Genomic DNA, 7,424 nt, shown 5'->3' with positions numbered 1-7,424 from the left:
CTAATCACTATGCCAAACACTGGCCCTGGGTTATCTTGTTAATGAAAAAGCAAGAGTTAGTGTAGTGGTTAAGAGTTTTGCATTCCACATACCTGGTTTTCTTGATTTCAACTTCCTGCTAATGCAGACCCTGGCTATCAACAGTGATAGCTCAAGTACTTGGATTCCTGTCATCCACATGGGAGACCTAGACAAAGTTCCTGGCTCCCAGCTTTGGCCTCACCCAAACCACAGCCTTTGATAGTGAACCAGCGGATGGGAACACTCTGTCTTTCTGACAAAAATATGCTTTAACAACAACAACAAAAAAAAAAGGGGGGGGGAGCTTAGGAGCCAGTTTTATGTCATAATGGGTTAAGCCCCTGTCTGGTACACCACTATCCCATAGGAACACCAGCTCATTTCAGTTAATCTACTCTGATCCAGCTTCCTAGCAACGTTCTTGAGAAAGCAGCAGAAGATGGCCCAAATTCTTGGGCCCTTCACCCATGTGGGAGACCTAGATGGAGTTCCAAGCTGCTGGCCTTGACCTTGCTCAGCACTGGCCGTTTTGACCACTTGAAGTGAAGCAGCAGATAGAACATACATGTCTCTTTTTCTGTTTCTCCCTCTCTATATCATGCTGCTTTTAAAATAAATCTTTAAAAAGGTAATCTATGAAAGCACATGTTTTACTCCATTTTTCTATTAAAAGATACATGTACATTTATGCCTAGAAAACAGTCCAGATGACAGGGCATGCAAATAAAATGTAATAGGATTATTAAACACTTTCATTTTGTAGTTTATCTCTTTTTGTATTGTTTTTTTCAGTCCCTTTTGATCAATGAACCCTTAGTAGAAAAAAGCCAAAGATTTTTTTGATCTTCCTCCTGTTTGTTTCTACAAAATGTGTTGATCTATGATATACTGGTCATGGGGAGTATATCAGCAGTTCTATCAGTAACTGCACACAAGAAGTCCCTGTCCTGGGGCAAAACAGATACTGAGCAAAAATTTGCTGTGCAGAAGTAATGAACATTGCAATGGAGATAGCTGGGCACAATTCTGAGAACACAGGAACATTTAACAAAAGAAGCTTACAATTTTTGCTTGAGATCTGAGGGGAAAATGGTGGTTCAGGAAGGCAGGAAGGTGTGGCAGAAAGCCCGTGAGAGGACTAGCCAGTATACATATCCTGTGCTAAGAAAGTGGCACCTGGAGGACTGCAAGAACAGCTTATTTTCCCTATCAAATATTTCATTTTCTTCACTGTACTCACTTCATTAAAATTTCTCTTCTCTGTTTGTTTACTGATTTTATTTAGACATTTTAATTTTCCCACTGGCTTGCCACACCTCTTAAAGTGTAAGCTACTTGGGAACTGAGGCCTTGCCCCACCCACCCTTTCTTTACTGTATTTTCAGGGTCTAAAATACCTATTTAAGCAAATCAAACAAAATAGCTTGTAGGTCATATTAAATACTTTGGTTTGTATTCAAACAGCAATTGGAAGTTATTAAAGGAATTTTTAAAAAAAAGAAGCCGTGGGCCTGGTGTGGTATTCTAGCTGCTAAAGTCCTTGCCTTGAATGCACCAGGATCCCATACAGTCACTGGTTCTAATCCCGGCAGCCCCACTTCCCATCCAGCTCCCTGCCTGTGGCCTGGGAAAGCAGTCGAGGACGGCCCAAAGCCTTGGGACCCCGCACCCACGAGGGAGATCTGGAACAAGCTCCTGGTTCCTGGCTTAAGATCAGCTCAGCTCCAGCGTTGTAGTCACTTGGGGAGTGAATCATCGGACGGAAGATCTTCCTCTCTGTCTCTCCTCCTCTCTGTATATCTGACTTTGCAATAAAAATAAACAAATCTTTAAAAAGAGAGAGAGAGAAACCATATGATCTGATTGAAGTCATTTTTTAAAAACACCTCCATGGCTGCTCTTTGAAACTGCATTTTTATTTTTATTTTTATTGTTTTGTTTTGAAACTGCACTTGTCTTTAGGGTGGATAAGTGCACTGTTTTTTGTTTGTTTGTTTGTTTTTTTAAGATTTCAATAATTGTTTCATTATATTTAAGGAACTTGACCGGTTTGGTTTTCTGATATTTGTGTGTGTTTTTAAAGGCAATAATTTATTTAGGTTAGATGCTGCCTCTAATGTCTAGGAAACTTTCAAATATTTTTTTCCTTTGAATAAAACTCACTGGCCAAAATCAATCTAACAAGAAAACAAACGTATGTCTCTTACTGATTCCATTTTTACCTAAACTCACTGCTTTAGGAGTTCATGATAAAATAATGCATTTTAATTATTTTCTTTATTTTGCCTGTGGAATGGGAGAGCAGGATGAAGAGTAAAAGGTAATCATTTGTTTTTTTTTTCATTCAGTTTAGTCAGTTACTGAAGAAAGAATGTGAGCCATTGCTGGGTGCTAAGCCCTGAGCTTGTTTATACAAGGGCATTCAAAAGTTCATGGAAAATGAACTTTTTGAGGCTTCTGTAATGGATTTAAAAAATGTAGCTTATGGTGTTTGCACCATGACATAGCCAGTTAAACTGCTACCTGGAATGTTGGTATTCCATACGGGCTCCAGTTTCAGTCCCAGCTGCCCCTTTTCCTCTGCAGTTTTCTGCTAATGCTCCTGGGAAAAGCAACAGAAGACAGCCTAAGGTCTTGAGCCCCTGCCACCCACATGGGAAATCTGGATGGAACTCCAGGCTCTTGGCTTGGGCCTGACCCCGCCCAGCCTTTGCAGCTATTTGAGGAATGACCTATCAGATGGAAGATCTCTTGTTCTCTCTTTCTGTAACTCTGCCTTTCAAATAAATCCTTTTCCAAAAAAGGAGCCTCTATTCCAAGCATCTTCACAAATCAGAAGAGAGGCATTCTGGGAGGATGCAATTTATTTATGGTCATTTTGTAGAGATGCAAAGAAGCTAAAGCTGATGCATTGCTTCTGTTGCAAGGATCAAGTCAAGAAGTTGCTTGTAAGTTTGTGTTTGTAAAATGTCAGAAGTCTTAAAGAAAATGAAAGATTGTGAAGTGAGACACAAAAAGCATACAAGGTAGTCATGTTAGAACATAGTTTTAACCTAAATTCCCTAAAAGCAGCATCCTATATATTCACTTAAGGTTAGTAAACAAATTATAGTTACTTCCTGTTATTTTGAAAGGATTTATTTATTTTTATTTGAAAGGTAGATTTACAGAGAGAAGGAGAGGCAAAGAGAACGATCTTCCGTCCACTGGTTTACTCCCCAAACGGAGGCAACAGCTGGAGCTGAACCCATCTGAAGCCAGGAGTCAGGAGCTTTTTCCAAGTCTGCCACGTAGGTGCAGGGTCCAAAGGCATGGGGCCGTCCTTTGCTGCTTTCCCAGGCCACAAGCAGGGAGCTGGATGGGATGTGAAGCAACCAGGACATCCCACATAGGATGCCGGTGCTTGCAGGCAAAGCGTTAGCCAGTGAGCCATAGGCTGCTAGCCCCAGTTTCCTTTCTAACAGCACAATGCACCATTTGCACAGACATTGTTATTGAAAACCTAGTAATTGCTGTAGAATTGTTTCTTTTTAAAAAGATATATTATGATGCATACAGTTCCTCTCTCAAATGCCTGGGTGACTTATTAAATAGGATCCTTAGAAGGAATGTTACTGCAAATGTACTTGGGAAAGCATTAGATGATGGCCCAGGCACTTAGGCCTCCGCAACCCAAGTGAGAGACCAGAGTGGAGTTCTGGCTCCTGGCTTTGGTCTTCCCCACAACTGGCAGTTGCAGCCATTTGGGCAGGGAATTAATGGATGAAGATTCTCTTTCTCTCTCTGTCTTGTGTCATTTTATGTTTGAAATAAATAAACATTTTAAAAATGAAATTCTTTTTTTTATTTTTCACATTTTATTATTATTGCTATCATTTTACAAAAAAATGAAATTCTATTTCAAATATCCACACATAGTAAAAGTAAAACAGACACTAATATTCTGTTAATTACATTAATATCAGGGAACTCAGCAGATTTGCCATCATACCTTTTTTTCTGGCTAATAGAGCAGCAGCAGAAGGCCTCTCTACATTCTATGTTTTCTGGAAACATAAAAGGAACCTGCCGAGTGAAGCAAAGCACGCACATTACACATTCACCCACAAAGGTTTCAGATGCTTTGCTTTAGAAAGCACAGGGCAGTTTTCCAACTCAAAGCAACAGGGGAGTAATTAAGAGCAGCATAATAGGAAGAAAAGAGGCTTGGATTTAGAAAAGATATATTCATTTCCAATTAGTAATTTATTGAAATACAGAGAGGTACTGCACTTCATTATTTAAACTATGAAGAGTAAAGCTTTCAAATTAGACTAGTTTGAGGACAAACTGTTTCTGACAACAAGTGACTTCACACTATCCTTTTAAAAAAAGATTTATTTTATTTTTTATTAGAAAGTCAGATGTACAGAGAGGAGGAGAGACAGAAAGATCTTCCATCTGCTGGTTCACGCCTCAAGTGACCACAACAGCCAGAGTTGAGCAGATCTGAAACCAGGAGCACTACTGCTTTCCCAGGCCAAAGGTGGGAAGCTGAAAGAGGAACCAGCATCCATATGGGATCTCGGCGCATGCAAAGCAAGGACTTAGCCATTAGGCCATTGTACTGTACCCAGACTTGAATATCTTAACTGGCTGTATTTGCATTTATAGAATTAGATGCCATTTCATTCCATGAAATAGGCTTGTAGTAAGCAAAAGAGGTTGGTTTTACAGACAGAGAAAGACTGAAGGAAACAAATCAGGAACAAAGACTGGTCATTTCAAAGTCACTTGCTTATAGATGGGTTCAGGGAGATGGAACAATAGAAAAACAACTGGTTAACAACAGAATATTTCAGGTGGCTTTTTCTGGGATGAGAGCAGAGGGAATTTCACTATCACGCTCACTAAAACCGTTCTGTTTGGGAAATCTGGCTGTTATCTCTTTTGCCTGATTTCTTAGAAGATCAGATAGCAATTCAGTTTCAGTCTGGAGATGCGGAAATTTAGTATGAATGATTCCCCTTTGATTTTTTTTGGCGGAGGGTATCAAATTTCTTTATTTGAAAGGATGGTACAAATTAAAGCATATAGGTGGATGTTTTGGTACAGTGTGTAGAAAAGGTCAACGTGGCCCCGAAATGCATGCACTGCCTTGGTGCACAGCCAGGAAAGCTGCGCCTTGGTTGCGACATGGTTAGCCTCAGGCTTTAGCTCTGGTTATCACTGTGTCCCAGTGTGTGCTTGTCGAAGAGGTGCTCTGCCATGCCAGCCGTTGGGGCTTCCATCCTGCGCAGGTTGGTCATGTGGTCACCCAGTTCCTTTATGGCTTTCAGCTGCTCATCCAGGTAATGAATCTCGATGAAATCACACACAAGTGGAGGTCATTCTTGTCAGTGGCCAGTTTGTGTAGTTCCAGCAGTAAAGGCTTTCTGACACTTTGTTCCAGGTGCAACGTACGTTCCATTGCATTCAGCACATTCTCTCAGTCATCACGGTCTGGTTTCTTGATGTCCTGGAGGGAGATCCGGCCCCTGTGCTAGTTCTGCAGCTTCATCAGTTTCTGCGCATGTTTTCTCTCCTCATGAGATCGGTGGAGGAAGTAGTTGGCAAAGTTCTTCAAAGTCACATCATCACGGTCAAAGTAGTAAGACATGGGGACAGGTAGACATAGGGAGGTGTACAGCTCCAGATTGATCTGGCAGTTGATGGTGGCCTCCGAGTCCTGGTGGTACTTTTGGCGCACCTGCGACGGGGACACGGTCGTCATGGTGAGTAGCTGAGAGGTTGCAGTGGCTGCACAGAGCTGGAGCAGCGGCGAGGGCCCGGGGGGCAGTCAGAGGGCTCTGTTAAGAAGGTGGCAGAGGAGCGCTGGCTCAGAGTGGCAGGCTGGGGCGGGGGTCGAGCACCGGTTCTGTCCAAGCCCTGTTGAAGCAGGAAACCGTGGTGACTCTCGGCAAAGAACGTCTCCCCTTTGATTTTCAGGGACATAGTGCAGAAGTCAAGTCCAAAACAAGTGTCTCCATGTTTTTATTTTTAACTTAATAGTGTGGAATTGAGCACGTGTAGCTTGGCATGCTGCCTACTGCATAATTCGCTACAAGCCAAAAAAGGGTAAGAGATACCAATACAGTTAATGTTAGCTGTGACTGAGCAAAATGAGATAGACAAAGCTGATTTTGGTTGTCCCTTGAGCATTCCTCCCCCAACTAGACTTCAGAGCATCTATACCTGAAATCTCACTTTTTCAGTGTTTACCCAACTTTAGTCATTCCTAATCACGCTCAAAACCTTTGTTAGATCACTCTGCTGTCAGCGATTTTTTCAACTGATTCAGGTTTTTAAGTGTACTGTATTCATTAAAAATTGTATTTTGCAATCAAAATGTATAACAAGCATCATTTGTCATAAATGAACAATGCAAAGAAAAATCAAACATTCATTAGCATGCTATGAAGTGGTTTTCTCATGAACAAACTACAGTTAACAGACTGACTGTTTATGTGTTGACCTTACGGGTTGACTTGCTTAGTCTGGAACCCATTGTTGTTCAGTTTTGTTATGTTTTTGTCCCTCCTTTCTAAATTAAGCCCATTCTATAGTTTTTTCTTTTAGGATTTAAGCCTGTTTGGTGATCTATTCCAAAGTGCTAATTAGCCTAAATCAAATAAGTCAGTTTCCAGCTCTGGAAAAAGACTGGAGGACAGTTTCTAGGTAATATATGTAAGTTTTAACTCTTGTCTTCTGGAGATAACTTTTTTTCCTGAAAAATCTAAATCACTGGAACACAGCAAGTCTGATTCAGTAGTCCTGGAGTCCAGCTAAGATATCTATATTTTATTAAAAATTATTTGAATAGGGCCCGGCGCGATGGCACAGTGGTTAAAAGGTCCTCGCCTTGCATGCCCCGGGATCCCATATGGGTGCCGGTTCTAATCCTGGTGGCCCCACTTCCCATCCAGCTCCCTGCCTGTGGCCTGGGAAAGCAGTCGAGGACGGCCCAAAACCATGAGAGACTGCGCCCGTGGGTGAGACCTGGAAGAAGCTCCTGGCTCCTGACTTTAGATCGGTTCAGCACTGACTGTTGCAGTCACGTGGGGAGTGAATCATCAGATGGAAGATCTTTCTCTCTGTCTCTCCTCTCTGTATATCTGCCTTTCCAATAAAAATAAAATAAATCTTTTTAAAAAATAGATGTTATTTAAAAAAAAATTATTTGAATATACAACCTGCTTGGGCACTTTGTATAACCCAAAGGAAAATCTTTGGGAAACCATAGCAGATTGGTGGGTAAGATACTTCCACGTGGGATAACTTGATGGTTTTTGTCCCAATATGCTGTAGGCAGTTACTGCAGGTAAGATTAATTCTGTAGACTTGAGTCCCCAAAGAAGAACGTAAGCGTGGATGAAGTAAACTAT

The 7,424-nt window shown here is 41.4% G+C and overlaps 1 pseudogene; it reads right to left on the bottom strand.

Annotated features, from left to right (window-relative positions):
* Positions 1–5,047: 5,047 nt before the first annotated feature.
* On the bottom strand, positions 5,048–5,807 carry LOC121169262 (annotated as a pseudogene).
* Positions 5,808–7,424: the final 1,617 nt, after the last annotated feature.

Source organism: Ochotona curzoniae, unplaced genomic scaffold (genome assembly GCF_017591425.1).
Source record: "Ochotona curzoniae isolate NIBS_2020 unplaced genomic scaffold, NIBS_Ocur_1.0 scaffold_1852, whole genome shotgun sequence".
NCBI lineage: Eukaryota > Metazoa > Chordata > Mammalia > Lagomorpha > Ochotonidae > Ochotona > Ochotona curzoniae.
The sequence above is the reverse complement of the archived record's forward strand: the minus strand, read 5'-3'. Positions and strand labels throughout refer to the sequence as shown.